The sequence below is a fragment of the Bos taurus genome, chromosome 17 (genome assembly GCF_002263795.3).
Source record: "Bos taurus isolate L1 Dominette 01449 registration number 42190680 breed Hereford chromosome 17, ARS-UCD2.0, whole genome shotgun sequence".
NCBI lineage: Eukaryota > Metazoa > Chordata > Mammalia > Artiodactyla > Bovidae > Bos > Bos taurus.
Genome location: NC_037344.1, coordinates 34,762,534 through 34,779,497, shown reverse-complemented (window position 1 = coordinate 34,779,497; position 16,964 = coordinate 34,762,534). Strand labels below are relative to the sequence as shown.

The following is a 16,964-nucleotide window of genomic DNA, read 5'->3' as shown; positions in this document are numbered from 1 at the left end:
TAGTGAGTTCAGAAATGGCAGATTAATCTTTAACAAAAGTGGAAAGAATATACAATGTAGAAAAGACAGTGTCTTTAGCAAGTAGTGTTGGGAAAGCTGGAAAGCATGTAAATTAGTGATGTTAGAACACACCTGCACACCATACATGAAAATAAACATAAGATTTTTATGAAAATAAGAAAAAAAATGAGGAGTTTCATAAAACTCCTCAGAAATAACACAGGGAAAATTCTCTGACATAAATCTTAGCAATATTTTCTTAAGTAAGCCTCCCAAGGCTAAAGAAATAAAAGCAAAATTAATTGTTTCAAGAAGGACATGTGTTCATCTTCTGCCAGACCAGCAAAATTGCACCTAGCTGTAGAACAACCATTGACAACACAATGGAATCCACCAAAAAAGATACCTCACATCCAGGGACAAAAGAGAAGCCACAATACAACAGTATGAGGGGCACAATTACAATAAAATCAAATCCTATACGTGCTAGATGGGGGACCACAAACTGGAGAACAGTAATATCAAAGAAGTTCTAGGTGTGAAGGTTCTAGGCCCCACATCAGGCTTCCTAGCCTGGGGATCTGGCCAAGGGACTGGGAATCTCCAGGGAATCTGACTTTGAAGGGCAGTGAGATTTGATTATAGAAATTCCACAGGATTGGGGGATATAGACTCTTGGAGGGTACAAACAAAATCTTGTCCACACCAGGACACAGAGAAAAGGAGCAGTGACCCAACAGGAGACTGAGCCAGACCTTACTATAAGTGTTTGAGGGTCTCCTCCAGAGGCATGGGTCAGCAGTGATGCACTATGGGGACAGGGGCACTGGCAACAGCAGTCCTGGGAGATTCGTGAATTCTCCAGGAGGTCACCAATAGCCCTACAATAGAGTCTGTAGACTCCAGGACTGGGTCACCTCATGCCAAACAACTAACAGGAAGAGAGCACAGCCCAACCCATCAGCAGATGACTGGATTAAAGTTTTACTGAGCACAGCCCTGCCCACCAGAGCAAGACCCAGTTTTCCCCACAGCCAGTCTCTCCCATCAAAAAGCTTACATAAGCCTCTTATCCTCTTCCACCAAAGGGAAAACAGAAGAAATAAGAACTACAATCCCAGCAGGCTCCAGAACTAATACCATAATCTCAGAAAACTAACCAAAATGAAAAGAAAAAGAATTATGTCCCAGATGAAGGAACAAGATAAATCCCCAGAAAAACAACCAAATGAAGAGATAAGCAACTACCTAGAAGAATTCAGAATAATTATAGTAAAGATAATCCAGGATCTCAGAAAAAAGAATGGAAAAGATGCCATGAAGAGGCGGACATGACTGAGCGACTTCACTTTCATGCATTGGAGAAGGACATGGCAACCCACTCCAATGTTCTTGCCTGGAGAATCCCAGGGATGGGGGAGCCTGGTGGGCTGCCATTTATGGGGTCACACAGAGTCGGACACGACTGAAGCGACTTAGCAGCAGCAGTAGAAGAACTAAAGAACAAACAGAGATGAACAGTACACTAGAAGGAATGAATAACTGAGGCAGAAGAATGGATAAATGACCTGGAGGACAGAATGGTGGAAATCAATGCCACAAAACAGAATATAGAAAAAATAATGAAAAAAAAATTAATACAGCCTAAGAGACCTCTAGAACAACATTAAATGCCATCAATATTCACATTATAGGGGTCCCAGAAAGGAGAGAAAGAGAAAAAAAAGAGAGCGAGAGAAAGAGAAAGGACCCGAGAAAATATCTGAAGAAATAATAGCTGAAAACTTCCCCACCATGAGAAAGCAAATAGTCAACCCAATCCAGGAAGCACAGAGAGTCCCTGGCAGGATAACCCAAGGAGGAACATACCAAGACACACAATAATCAAACTAATAAAAATTAAAGACAAAGATAAAATATTAACAGCAACAAGGGAAAAAAGACAAATAACATACAAGGGAAAACCCATAAGGTATCAGCTGATTGCTCAACAGAAATTCTACAGGCCAGAAAGGAATGGCAAGTGATGAAAAGGAAGAACCCATAACCACAAATACTCTACCCAGAAATCCTCTCCTTCAGATTTGATGAAGAAATCAAAAGCTTTCCAGACAAGCCAAAGGTCAGAGAATTCGGCACCAAACCAGTTTAACAACAAATGCTAAATGAACTTCTTTAGGCAGGAAACACAGAGGAAAAAAAAAAAAAGCTACAAAAAATAAACACAACTAAGAAAATGGTAATAGGAGTATACATATCAATAATTATCTTAAATGTAAATAGAATAAATGCACCAACCAAGAGACACAGACTGGCTGGGTAGATATAAAAACAAGAACCATATATATGTTGTCTGCAAGAGACCCACCTCACACCTACAGACACTTACTGACTGAAAGTAGGGTGATGGGAAAAGGTATTTCAAACATTTGGAAATCATAATAAAGCTGGAGTAGCAATACTCCTATCAGACAAAATAGACTTTAAAACAAAGCTGTTATAAGAGACAAAGACAGACAATAGATAATGACCAAGTGTTCAATCTAAGATGATGTAACAATTATAGATACATACACACCCAACACAGGAAAAACTCAGTATGTAAGACAAATACTAGTAAAGGGAGAAATTGACAGTAACACAATAATAGTAGGGGACTTTTATACCCCACTTTCATTAACAGACCGATCAACCAGACAGAAAATCAATAAGGAAACACAGGCCTTAAATGATACTTTAGACAAAATGGCCTTAATTGATATTTATGGAGCATTCCATCCAAAAGCAGACTACACATTTTTTTTCAAGTGCACACGGAACATTCTCCAGGATTGACCACATGCTGGGTCACAAGGTGAGCCCTGATAAATTTGAAATCAAAACCATATCAAGCATCTTTTCTCACAACGGCATGAGATTAGAAATAAACTACAAGGAAAAAAAAAACTCTAAGAAACACAAACATGTAGCGCCTAAACAATCTGACACTAAACAACCACTGAGTCACTGAAGAAATAAAAGAATGCCTAGAGACAAAGGAAAGTGAAAGCACAATGGTCCAAACTTCATGGGATGCAGCAAGAACAGTTCTAAAAGGGACGTTTATAACAATAGTCTTACCTGAAGAAACAAGAAAAATCTCCAATAAACAACCTAACCTTACACCTAAAACAACTAGAAAAAGAACAGCAAACCAAACCTAAAGTTAGTAGATGGAAGGAAACCATAAAGATCAGAGCAGAAATAAAGGAAATGGTGACAAAGAAAACAATCACAAAGATCAATGAAACTCAAAGTTGGTTCTTTGAAAACATAAAATTGATAAATCTTTGGCCAGACTCATCAAGAAAAAAGGGAGAGGGCTCAAATCAGTAAAATTAAGAATGAAAAAGAAGTTACAACTGACCCCAGAAATGCCAAGGGTCATAAGAGACTACAATGAACAACTGCAGGCCAGTAAAACGGACAACCTGGAAGAAATAGACAAATTCTCAGAAAGGTACAGTCTCCCTAGACAGAAACCAAGAAGAAAGAAAATATCAACAGACTAATCACAAGCACTGAAATTGAAATCATGATTAAAAACCTTGCAACAAACAAACGTCCAGGACCTGATGGCTTCACAGGCAAATTTTATCAAACATTTACAGAAGAGTTAATACCTATCCTTCTCAAACTGTTCCAAAAAGTTGCAGAGGGACGAAAATTTCCCAGCTCATTTTAATGAGCTCACCATCTCCCTGAAACCAAAACCAGCCAAAGCTAACACATAAAAAGGAAAATTATAGGCCAATATCACCGATGAACATAGATGTAAAAATTCAACAAAATGCTAGCAATTTGTATCCAACAATAAAAAGATCATATACTATGATCAAGTGGGATTCATCCCAGGGATGCAAGGATTTTTTAACATCTGCAAATCAAATCAATGTGATATACCATATCAACAAATTGAAGAATAAAAACAATACCATTCCAATAGATGCAGAAAAAGCTTTGGCAAAAACTCTGCACCCATTTATGATCAAAACTCTGCAGAAAGTGGGTGTAGAGGGTACACAGCTCAACATAATAAAGGCTGATATAGACAAACATACAGCTATCATCATATGCAGTGGTGAAAAGCTGAAAGTGTTTCCTCTAAGATCAGGAACAAGACAAGAATGTCCACCCTCATCACTTTTATTCAACATAGTTTTAGAAGTCCTAGCTGCAGGTATCAGAGAAGAAAAAGGAAAGGGAATCCAAATTAGGAAAGAAAAAGTTAAACTGTCACTGTTTGCAGTTGACATGATACTATACATAAAAATCCTAAAGCTACCAGAAAACTACTAGAACTCAATGAATTTGGTAAAGTTGCAGGTTACAAAGTAAATACACAGAAATCTGCTGCATTTCTATATACTAACCACGAAAGATCAGAAAAAGAAATTCAAAAAGCAATTCCATTTACCATTGCATCATAAAGAATAAAAAATATAGGAATAAACCTATCCAAGACAAAACTATAATATGCTGATGAAGGAAACTGAAGACATAAACAATTGAAAAGTTTTTGTATTGGACAAATCAATACTGTCAAAATGACTATACTACCTAAGGCAATCCAGATTCAATGTAATCCCTATCAAATTACCAATGGCATTTTTCACAGAACTAGAACAAAAAACCTCCAAATGTGTATGGAGACACAAAAGTCCTGAATAGCCAAAGCAATCTTGAAAAAAGGAGCTGGAAGAATCAGGTTCCCTGACTTCAGACTAAACTACAAAGTGACAGTCATCGAAACAGTATGGTACTGGCCCCAAAACAGAAATATAGATAAATGAAACAGGACAGAAAACTGAGAAATATGCATATACATCTATAGTCAATTAATCTATGACAAAGGGAGGCAAGGTTACACAAAGTTAGAAAGACAGCCTCTTTAACGAATGGTGCTGGGAAAACTGAACAGCTACGTGTAAAAAAAAGAAATTAGGTCATTCTTTAAGTCTATACACAAAAAGGCTCAAAATGGATTAAAGATCTAAATGTGAGACCAAGCACTATAAAACTCTTAGAGGAAAACATAGGTAAAACACTCTCTAACAAAAATCATAGCAATAGATCTTTTTTTGATCCATCACCCAGAATAATGGAAATAAAAGCAAAATTAAACAAATGGTAGCTACTTAAACTCAAAAGCTTTTGCACAGCAAAGGAAACAATAAACAAAATAAAAACACAACCACAGATTGGGAGAAAATACTTGCAAATGATGTGAGTGATAAGGGATTAGTCTCCAAAATTTACAGACAACTTAGTAAAATTAAAACAAACAATCTGTTCTTTTTTGTTTAGAGGACTTGAACAGACATTTCTCCAAAGAGGACATACAGATGGCCAATAGGCACATGAAAAGATGTTCAACACTGCTAGTTATTAGAGAAATGCAAGTCAAAACTATAATGAGGTTTTATAATGGCTATCATCAAGCATCAAGAAATCACAAAGCACAAATGCTGGAGAGAACATGGAGAAGGGAACTCTCTGTACTTTTGGTGGGAATGTAAATTGATACAGCTGCTATGGAGATCAGTATGCTGCTGCCCCTGCTAACTCACTTTAGAAGTGTCCAACTCTGTGAGACCCCATCGACGGCAGCCCACCAGGCTCCTCTGTCGTTGGGATTCTCCAGGCAAGAATACTGGAGTGGGTTGCCATTTCTTTCTCCAACGCATGCATGAATGCTAAGTCACTTCAGTTGTGTTCGACTCTGTGCAACCCCATGGACAGCAGCTCACCAGGCTTCTCTGTCCACAGGATTCTCTAGGCAAGAATACTAGAGTGGGTTGCCATTTCCTTCTCCAGATCAGTGTGGAGGTTCCTTAAAAATAGAGCTATCATATGGCCCTGTAATCCCACTCCTGGGCATATATCCAGAGAAAGACATGGTCCCCAAAGATACATGCACTCCCATGTTCACTGCAGCACTGTTTATAATAGTCAAGACATGGAAGCAACCTAAATGTCCACTGACAGAGGACTGGGTGAAGAAGATGTGGTACATATATATAATGGAATATTACTCAGCCATTAAAAAGAATGAAATAAGATGCTTTGCAGCAACATGTATGGACCCAGAGAGAGTCATACTGAGTGCAGTCAGACAGAGGATAAATATCACATGACATCCTTATATGTGGAATCTAAAAAGAAATGATAGAAATGAAGTTACTTACAAAACAGAAAGAGACTCACAGAAAATGAACTTATGGTTGCCAGGGGAAAGGGTTAGTTAGGGACTCTGGAAGGTCAAGTACATACTGCTATATTTGCTATATTTAAAATGGATAACCAACAAAGATCTATTGTATAGCACATGGAATTCTGCTAAATGTTATGTGGCAGTATGGATGGGAGGGGGTTTTGGGGAGAATGGATATGTGTATATTTATTCACTGTTCACCTGAAACCATAACATTGTTAACTGGCTATACCCTAATAGAAGACGTTTTTGGTGTTGAAAAGAAATAAAAATAAAAAAGCAAAATTAAACAGATGGGATTTAATCAAATTTGTAAAACCTTTAGCATAGCAAAGGAATCCATAAACAAAATTAAAGAGAACATATTGACAGAGACAAAAAATTTGCAAATGGTATGACTGACAAGGGCTCTATTTCCAAAATATATGAACATCTCGTACAACTGAATAACAAAAAAAACAAACCGATCGAAAAATGGGTAGAAGATATGAGTCATTTTTCCAAAGACAGACAGATGGTCAACAGGCAACATCACTAACTCTTCAGTTCAGTTCAGTTCAGTTCAGTCACTCAGTCGTGTCCGACTCTTTGCAATCCCATGACTTGCAGCACGCCAGGCCTGCCTGTCCATCACCAACTCTCGGAGTTCACTCAAACTCATGTCCATCTAGTCCGTGATACCATCCAGCCATCTCATCCTCTGTCGTCCCCTTTTCCTCCTGCCCCCGATCCCTCCCAGCATCAGAGTCTTTTCCAATGAGTCAACTCTTTGCATGAGGTGGCCAAAGTACTGGAGTTTCAGCCTCAGCATCAGTCCCTCCAATGAACACCCAGGACTCATCTCCCTTAGAATGGACTGGTTGGATCTCCTTGCAGTCCAAGGGACTCTCAAGAGTCTTCTCCAACACCACAGTTCAAAAGCATCAATTCTTCGGCGCTCAGCTTTCTTCACAGTCCAACTCTCACATCCATACATGACCACTGGAAAAACCATAGCCTTGACTAGACGGACCTTTGTTGGCAAAGTAATGTCTCTGCTTTTGAATATGCTATCTAGGTTGGTCAAAACTTTTCTTCCAAGGAGCACTAACTCTTAGAGAAATGCAAATCAAAATACAGTGTGGTATCACTTCATATGGCCATCAGCAGTAAGTCTACAAACAGTAAATGTTGGCGAGTATGTGGAGAAAAGGGAACCTTCTACACAGCTAGTGGGAATGTAAACTGGTGCAGCCACTATGGGAAAAAATATGGAGGTTCCTTAAAAAACTGAAAATAGAACAACCACATGATCCAATAATCCTACCCCTGGTTATATATCCAATTAACAATAGTCATACCTTGGATAAACCTCACTGGCTACAACAGTGCCACTGCACAAAGCTTGGGTACATATCCAGAAAGACATAAACTCTAATTCAAAAAGATACATATCTAACAATGTTCACAGCACTACTATTCACAAAAACTAAGGCACTGTAGAAACAATCCACGTTCTCAGAAACAAACCACTGACTTAAGAAGCTGTGGTATATATTTACAATGGAATATTACTCAGACATAAAGAGGAATGAAATATTGCCATGTGAAGCAACATAGATGGATCTAATGAATACTTAGTTAAGTGAATCAGAGAAAGACTAATACAAGATACTAACTGTAAGTGGAATCTAAGAAATAATAGACATGAATCTATATATACAAAACAGAAGCAGATTCATGTAACAAAGTTACTAAAAGGGAACATTGTTGGGAGTGATAAACTAGGAGTACGGGATTAACAGATACAAAACACTACACATAAAATAGATAAGCAACAAGGATTTACTATTTAGCAGAAGAACTCTGCTCAATATTCTGAAATATTCTTTGCTCAATGTTCAGATTCAACAAACACCTGAAACTTAACAATATTTTAAATCAACATATTAAAAAAAAAGTTAAAAAAATTGTATCATGCTCTGTACTGCCATTCCATACAAATGGAATTTAAAGAGAGCCAAAGAGTTCTAAGCAAAACAAAAACAGTTCTAAGAGGGACGTTTATAGCAATACAATCTTACCCCTGGATATAAGAAAAATCTCAAACTCACTGCCATATGACAAAATAGAGTTTAAAATAAAGTCTATTACAAAAGACAAAGAAGGATGGTACATAATGATAAAGGGATCAATCCAAGAAGGTATATCATTAATATAAATGTCCTGAACATAGGACCACCTCAATATATAAGGCAAATATTAACAGCCATAAAAGAAGACATCAACAGTAATACAATAGTAGCGGACTTTAACAGCCCACTTTCATCAATGGAAAGATCATCCAGACAGAAAATCAACAGAGAAACACAGGCCTTAAATGACATATTATTCCTGATGGCCTTAACTGATACTTATAGACCATTCCATTCAAAAGCAGCAAATATATATGCTTCTCAAGGGCACATGCAATGCTTTCCAGGATTGATATCTTGGACCAAAAAGCAAGACTCAGTAAATTTATGAAACTTGAAACCATACCAAGTATCTTTTCCAACCACAATGCTATGAGGTCAGAAATCAAGTACAGGAAAAACTATAAAAAACAAACACATGGAGGCTAAACAGTATGCTATTAAATAACTAATGGGTCACTGAAGAAATAAAAAAGAAGCAATCAAAAAATGCCTAGAGACAAATAAAAACAAAAATGATGATCCAAAAACCTATGGGATGCAGCAAAAGCAGTCCTAAGAGGGAAGTTTATAGCAATCCAATCTTACTTCCAGAAACAAGAAAAAGTCTCAAATTCACAACCTAGCCTTATACTTAAAGCAACTAGAGAAAGAAAAAATAAAACTGAAAGAGGGGAAAAGAAATCATAAAGATCAGAGCAGAAATGAATGAAATAGAGATGAAGAAAACAGCAAAGATCAATGAAACTAAAGCCTGGTTCTTTGAAAAGTTAACTAAATTGATAAATCTTTAGCCAGACTCATCAAGAAAAAAGGTGAAAGGGCTCAAATCAATAATAAAAGAAATGAAAAAGAACAAGTTACAACAGACACAATAAAAATACAAAGGATCATAAAAGACTACTACAAGCAACTATATACCAATAAAACAGACATTCTAGAAGAAATGGAATAATACTTAGGTATAATTTTCCAAAATTGAGCAGGAAGAAACAAAATATAAACAGACTTCACAAGTATTGAAACTGTGATTAAAAATCTCCCAACAAACAAAGGTCCAGGACCTGAAGGCTTCACAGGCTAATTCTATCAAACATTTAGAGAAGAGTTAACACCCACTCTTTTGAAATTATTCCCAAAAATTGCAGAGGAAGGAACACTCCCAAACTCATTCTATGAGCCCATCATCAACCTGATACCAAAATCAGACGATATCACAAAAAAAGAAAATTACAGGTCAATGTCACTGATGAATACAGACGCAAAAATCCTCAACATAATACCAGCAATCTGAACTTTATAGTATATTAAAAGGATCATACATCATGATCAAGTGGTATTTATTTCAAGGATATAAGGTTTTATCAATATCCACAAATCAGTGTGATATATCACATTAACAAACTGAAGAAAAAAAATATATGATCATCTCAATAGATGCAGAAAAAGCTTTTGAAGAAAACTTAAACACCCATTTATAAAAAAACAAAAAACAAAACTCTAGAAAGTAGGCACAGAAGGAACCTACCTCAGCATATAGGAAATATATGACAAACCCACAGCTAACATCATACTCAACAGTAAAAAGCTGAAAGCATTTCCTCGAAGATCAGAAACAAGTCAAGGATATGCACTCTCACCACTGTAATTCAACATAGTTTATGAAGTCCTGCTGCAGCAATCAGAGAAGAAAAAAAGTTAACAGGGATCTCAATTGGAAATAAGAAGTAAAATTATCACTGATTGCAGATGACACGATACACAGAAAATCCTAAAAATGCTACTGGAAAACTACTAGAGCTCACCAATGAATTCAGTATTAAAGTTTCAGGATACAAAATGAATACACTGAAATCTGTTGCCTTTCTATAGGCTAACAATGAAAGACTGGAAAGAGAAATTAAGTAAGCAATCCAATTTAACATCAGTATATATATGGAATTTAGAAAGATGATAACAATAACCCTGTGTACGAGACAGCAAAAGAGACACTGGTGTATGGAACAGTCTTATGGACTCTGTGGGAGAGGGAGAGGGTGGGAAGATTTGGGAGAATGGCATTGAAACATGTAAAATATCATGTATGAAACGAGATGCCAGTCCAGGTTCAATGCACGATACTGGATGCTTGGGGCTAGTGCACTGGGACGACCCAGAGAGATGGTATGGGGAGGGAGGAGGGAGGAGGGTTCAGGATGGGGAGCACATGTATACCTGTGATGGATTCATTTTGATATTTGGCAAAACTAATTATGTAAAGTTTAAAAATAAAATAAAAAAAATAAAAATAAAAACAGTATGGGACTGACACAGGAATAGAAATATAGATCAATGGAACAGGACAGAATGTCCAGAGATAAACCCACACACTTATGTTCACGTAATTATGACAAGGGCTTCCCACACAGTGCAGTGGTAAAGAATACAGCTGTCAATGCAGGAGATGCCAGAGTCATGGGTTTGATCCCTGGGTCAAGAATATGGCCTGGAATAGCAAATGGCAACCCTCTCCAGTAATCTTGCCTTGAAAATTACATGGACAGAGGAGTCTGGCAGGCTACATTCCATGATGTTGCAAAGACTTGGACACGACTAAGCACACATACACACACTCTATGATAAAGGAGGCAAGAATATACAATGGAGAAAAGACAGTGGTTCCCGGAAAACTGGACAGCTACATGTAGAAGAATGAAATTAGAATACTCCCTGACACCACACAGAAAAATAAGCTCAAAATGGATTAAAGACCTAAATATAAGGCCAGATACTATAAAACTCTTAAGGGAAAACACAGGCAGAACACTGACACAAATCACAGCAAGATCTTTTCTAACCCACCTCGTAATGAAAACAAAAAGAAAATAAACAAATGAAACCTAATGAAACTCAGAAGCTTTTGCAGAGCAAAGGAAAAACCATAAACAAAATGAAAAGACAATCTACAGAATGGGAGAAAATATTTGAAAATGATGAGATCGACAAGGGCTTAATTTCCAAAATACAACAACTCGAACAACTCAGTAACACAAAATCAACAACCCAATTGAAAAAGGGACATAACACCTAAATAGGTATTTCTCCAGAGAAGAAATACAGACATCCAATAAGCACATGAAAAGATGCTCAACACTGCTAGTTACTAGAGAAGTGCAGATTAAAACTACAATGAGGTACCACTTCACACCAAAATCGCCACTGCTAAAAACTCCATATAAATAACAAATGCAGGAGGAGATGTGGAGAAAAGGGGACCTTTCTACTCTATTGCTGGGAATATAAGTTGGTAGAGCCACTATGGAAAACAGAATGGAAGTTCCTCAAAAAACTAAAGATAGAATTACCATGTGATCCAGCAAAATGCAAATTCAAAAAGATACTTGCATGTTTATGTTCACAGCAGCATTACTTACAATAGCCCAGTCATGGAAACAACCTAAATGACCTTCCACAGATGAACGAATAAAAATGTGGTAGTTCCAGTTTAAGGTGGCAGAATAGAAGGATGGGTGCTCATCTTCTCCTGTGAGAACACCAAAATCACAACTAGCTATTGAACAACCATTGAAAGGAGGATAATGGAACCCATCAAAAGATATCCCACATCCACAAAGAAGCTGCTGCAGAGAGACAGTAGGAGGGGCGCAATCACAATAAAATAAAATCCAATGACCACCAGGTGGGTGATCCACAAACTGGAGAATAATACCAAAGAAGTTTTCCCATTGTTGTACAGGTTCTGAACCCCACATCAGGGTTCCCGGCCTGGGGAATCTGACCTTGAAGGCCAGCGGGATTTGATTACAGGACTTACACAGGACTAGGGGAAACAGGGACTCCAGTCTTGGAGGGCACAAAAACAAAATCTTGCCTGCACCAGAAACCAGAGGAAAGGAGCAGTGACTCCACAGGATACTGACCAAAACCCCTGCTAGTTGTGGAGGGTCTCCTGTGGAGGTTTGGGTTGGCAGGGGCTCATCACTGGGACTGGAGCACTGGCAGTAGTAGTCATGAAAGGTTCCCCTTGGTGTAAGCCCTCCTGGGGGTCACCATTAACCCTACTACAGAGCCCTTCACAGATTACTGGCTTGTTGTGGCAAAGCGGCTTGTGTAACTCAATGAAGCTATGAGCCATGCCATGTAGGGCCACCCAAGACAGATGGGTCACAGTAGAGAGTCCTGACAAAACATGATCCACTGGAGGAGGGAATGGCAAATAATCCCAGTATACTTGCCATGAGAACCTCCTGAACTGTATAAAAAGACAAAAAGATACGACACTAAAGGATTAGTCCTCCAGGCCAGAAGGTGTCCACTATGCTACTAGGAATGAGCAGAGGACATCTACTAATAGCCCCAGAAAGAATGAAGTGGCTTGGCCAAAGTGGAAATGATGCTCAGTTGTGGATTTGTCTGGTGATGAAAGTAAAATGTGATGCTGCAAAGAACAGTATGGCATAGGAACCTGGAATATTAGGTCCATGAATCAAGGTAAATTGGACATGGTCAAGCAGGAGATGGCTAGAGTAAACATAGACATCTTAGGAATCCATGAACTAAAGTGGACGGGAATGGACGAAGTTAATTCAGAAGACCATTATATCTACTACTTTGGGCAAGAATCCCTTAGAAGAAATGGAGCAGTCCTCATAATCAACAAAACAATCTGAAATGCCGTCCTTGGGTGCAACCTCAAAAACCACAGAATGATCTGGGTTTGTTTCCAAGGCAAGCCATTCAACATCATAGTAATTCAAGTCTATGCCCCTACCACCATCACTGACTCAATGGACGTGGGTCTGGGTGAACTCCGGGAGTTGGTGATGGACAGGGAGGCCTGTCGTGCTGCAATTCATGGGGTCGTGAAGAGTCGGACACGACTGAGACTGAACTGAACTGAGCCAAGTACGACTTAAATTCCCTATGAATAAGCAGTCGAGGTAATGAATAGATTTAAGGTCAGTTCCTTGAAGACCTAGAAGATCTCCTAGAACTAACACCAAAAAAATATGTTCTTTTCATCACTGGGGATTGGAATGCAAAAACAGGAAGTCAAGATACCAGGAATAACAGGCAAGTTTGGTCTTGGAGCACAAAAAGAAGCAGGGCAAAGGCTAACTGAATTCTGCCAAGAGAATGCACTGGTCATAGCAAACATCCTTTTGAAACAATACAAGAGATGACTTTACAAATGGACATTACCAAAGGGTCAATACCGAAATCAAATTGATTACATTCTTTGTAGCCAAAGATGGAGAAGTTCTTTAGAGTCAGCAAAATCAAGACCTGGAGCTGACTGTGGCTCAGATCAGCTTCTCAAAGCAAAATTCAGGCTTAAACTATAAAGTGGGGAAAAGCACCAGGCTAGCCAGGTATGAGAAACACTGGACTGGAAGAAACACAAGCTGGAATCAAGATTGCCAGGAGAAATATCAATAACCTCAGATATGCAGATGACACCACCCTTATGGCAGAAAGTGAAGAGGAACTAAAAAGCCTCTCGATGAAAGTGAAAGTGGAGAGTGAAAAAGTTGGCTTAAAGCATTCAGAAAACGAAGATCATGGCAACTGGTCCCATCACTTCATGGGAAATAGATGGGGAAACAGTGGAAACAGTATCAGACTTTATTTTTTTGGGCTCCAAAATCACTGCAGATGGTGACTGCAGCCATGAAATTAAAAGACGCTTACTCCTTGGAAGGACAGTTATGACCAACCTAGACAGCATATTCAAAAGCAGAGATATTACTTTGCCAACAAAGGTCTGTCTAATCAAGGCTATGGTTTTTCCTGTGGTCATGTATGGATGTGAGAGTTGGACTGTGAAGAAGGCTGAGCGCTGAAGAATTGATGCTTTTGAACTGTGGTGCTGGAGAAGACTCTTGAGAGTCCCTTGGACTGCAAGGAGATCCAACCAGTCCATTCTGAAGGAGATCAGCCCTGGGATTTCTTTGGAGGGAATGATGCTGAAGCTGAAACTCCAGTACTTTGGCCACCTCATGCGAAGAGTTGATTCATTGGAAAAGACTCTGATGCTGAGAGGGATTGGGGGCAGGAGGAAAAGGGGACGACAGAGGATGAGATGGCTGGATGGCATCACTGACTTGATGGACGTGGGTCTGGGTGAACTCCAGGAGTTGGTGATGGACAGGGAGGCCTGGCGTGCTGCGATTCATGGGGTTGTGAAGAGTCGGACACGACTGAGACTGAACTGAACTGAGCCAGGTACGACTTGAATTCCCTATGAATATGCAATCGAGGTAATGAATAGATTTAAGGGATTAGATCCAGTAAACAGCATGCCTGAAGAACTATGGACAGAGGTCTGTAATACAGTTCAGAAGGCAGTGAACAAACCCACCCCAACAAGAAGGCAAAGTGGTTATCTAAAGAGGAAAAGCGAAAAGCAAGGGAGAAAGGGAAAGGTAGACTCAGCTCAACGCAGAGTTCTAGAGAATAGCAAGGAGAGACAAGAAGGCCTTCTTCAATGAATGATGCAAAGAAATACAGGAAAACAACAGCAGGGGAAAGACTAGAGCTTCAGGAAAACTGGAAATATCAAGGGAACAATTCATCCAAAGATGGGCACAAATAAAGGACAGAAACAAGAGCGACCTAGTAGAAGCCAAAGAGATTAAATGAAGCCAGAAGCATACATAAAGAACTGTACAAAAATTAACCAGATAATCATTATGGTATGGTTAATCACCCAGAGCCAGACATTCTGGAGTGTGAAGTCAAGTGGGCCTTAAAAAGCACTGCTGTCAATAAAGTTAGTAATGGATGTGATGGAATTCCAGTAGAGCTATTTAAAACCCCCAAAGATATGCTATCAAAGTGCTGCACTCAACATGTCCACAAATCTGGAAGACCTAGCAGTGACTACAGGACTGGAAAAGGTCAATCCTCATCCCAATCCCAAGAAGGACAGTACTAAAGAATGTTCAAACCACTGGACAATTGCACTCATTTCCCACGCTACTAAAGTAAGGCAAAGTCAAATTGCTCATTCATGTCTGACTCTTCACAACCTCATGGACTGTATAGCCTGCCAGGCTCTTCTGTCCATAGGATTTTCAAGGCAAGAATACTGGAGTGGGTTGCCATTTAAGATCATGCTTAAAATTTTGCATGGTATGCTTCTGCATTACATGAACCAAGAACTTCCAGATATCCAAGCTGGGTTTAGAAAAGGCAGAGGAACCAGAGATCAAATTGCCAACATTTGCTGGATCACAGAGAAAACAAAGGAATTCCTAGAAAAACATCTACCTGTTCCATTAACTATGCTAAAGCCTTGCACTGTGTGGATCATAAAAAACTGGAAAAATCTTAAAGAGATGGGAATACTAGACCTCTTACCTGTCTCCTGAGAAACATGTATGCAAGTCAAGAAGCATCAGTTAGAACCCTGTATGGAACAACTGGCTAGTTCAGGATTGAGAAAGGAGTATGACAAGGCTGTCTGTTGTCACCCTGTTTATTTAACTTATACACAGAGCACATCATGAAAGATGCCAGGCTGGATGAGTTACAACAGGAGAAACATCAACAACCTCATGTATGCAGATGATACCACTCTAACGGCAGAAAGCAAAGAGGAACTAAAGAACCTCTCGATGAGGGTGAAGGAGGAGAGTGAAAAAGCCAGCTTAAAAGTAAATACTGAAAAAACTAAGATCATGGCATTCGGCCACATCACTTCATGGCAAATAGAAGAGGAAAAGATGGAAGAAGTAACAGACGTCTTCTTCTTGGGCTCTAAAATCACCGTGGATGGGGACCGTGGTCATGAAATCAGAAGACAAATGCCTCTTGGCATGAAAGGCATGACAAGCCTAGATAGTGTGTTGAAAAGCAAAGACATCACTCTGCTGACAAAGGTCCATATAGTTAAGGTTATGGTCTTTCCAATGATCACGTTATGATTGTGAGAGTTGGACCACAGAGAAGGCAGAGTGCAGAAGAATTGATGCCTTTGAACTGTGGTGCTGGAGAAGACTCTTTAGAGTCCCTTGGACAGCAAGAAGATCAAACCAGTCTGTCTTAAAGGAAATCAACCCTGAATATTCATTGGAAGGACTGATGCTGAAGCTACAATATTTTGGTCACCTGATGTGAACAGTCGACTCACTGGAAAAGACCCTGGATGCTGGGAAAGATTGAGGGCAGAAGAAGGTGTCAGAGAATGAGATGGCTGGATGGCACCACTGATGCAATGGACATGAACTTGGGCAAACTCTGGGAGATGGTGTGGGACACGGAGGCCTGGCCCGCTGCAGTTCATGGGGTGGCAAAGAGTCAGAACTGGGCAACTGAACAACAGCAAAAACAGAGCCCTTAGACCCCAGGGCTGGGTATCCTCAGGCCAAACAACTAACAGGGAGGGAGCACAACCCCACCCATTAGCAAATAATTGGATTAAAGATTTACTGAGCAAGACCCTGCCCACCAGAGCAAGACAGAAGAACCAGAGTTCACTGGCGCTAGAACAAAAACCACATTAAAGAAAGTTAATCAGGATGAAAAAGCAGAAA

At 39.3% G+C, this 16,964-nt stretch overlaps 1 protein-coding gene and 1 non-coding gene across 4 annotated transcripts in view; both read right to left on the bottom strand.

Moving 5' to 3' along the window:
- The window catches only part of NUDT6 (nudix hydrolase 6), a 60,031-nt gene that overhangs the window by 27,664 nt on the left and 15,403 nt on the right, over nt 1-16,964 (bottom strand). The gene's annotated exons all lie outside the window — the stretch shown is intronic.
- LOC132342670 (U4 spliceosomal RNA) lies at nt 7,501-7,638 on the bottom strand. The gene has a single exon (XR_009491142.1). It is a non-coding gene; the product is annotated as a U4 spliceosomal RNA (small nuclear RNA).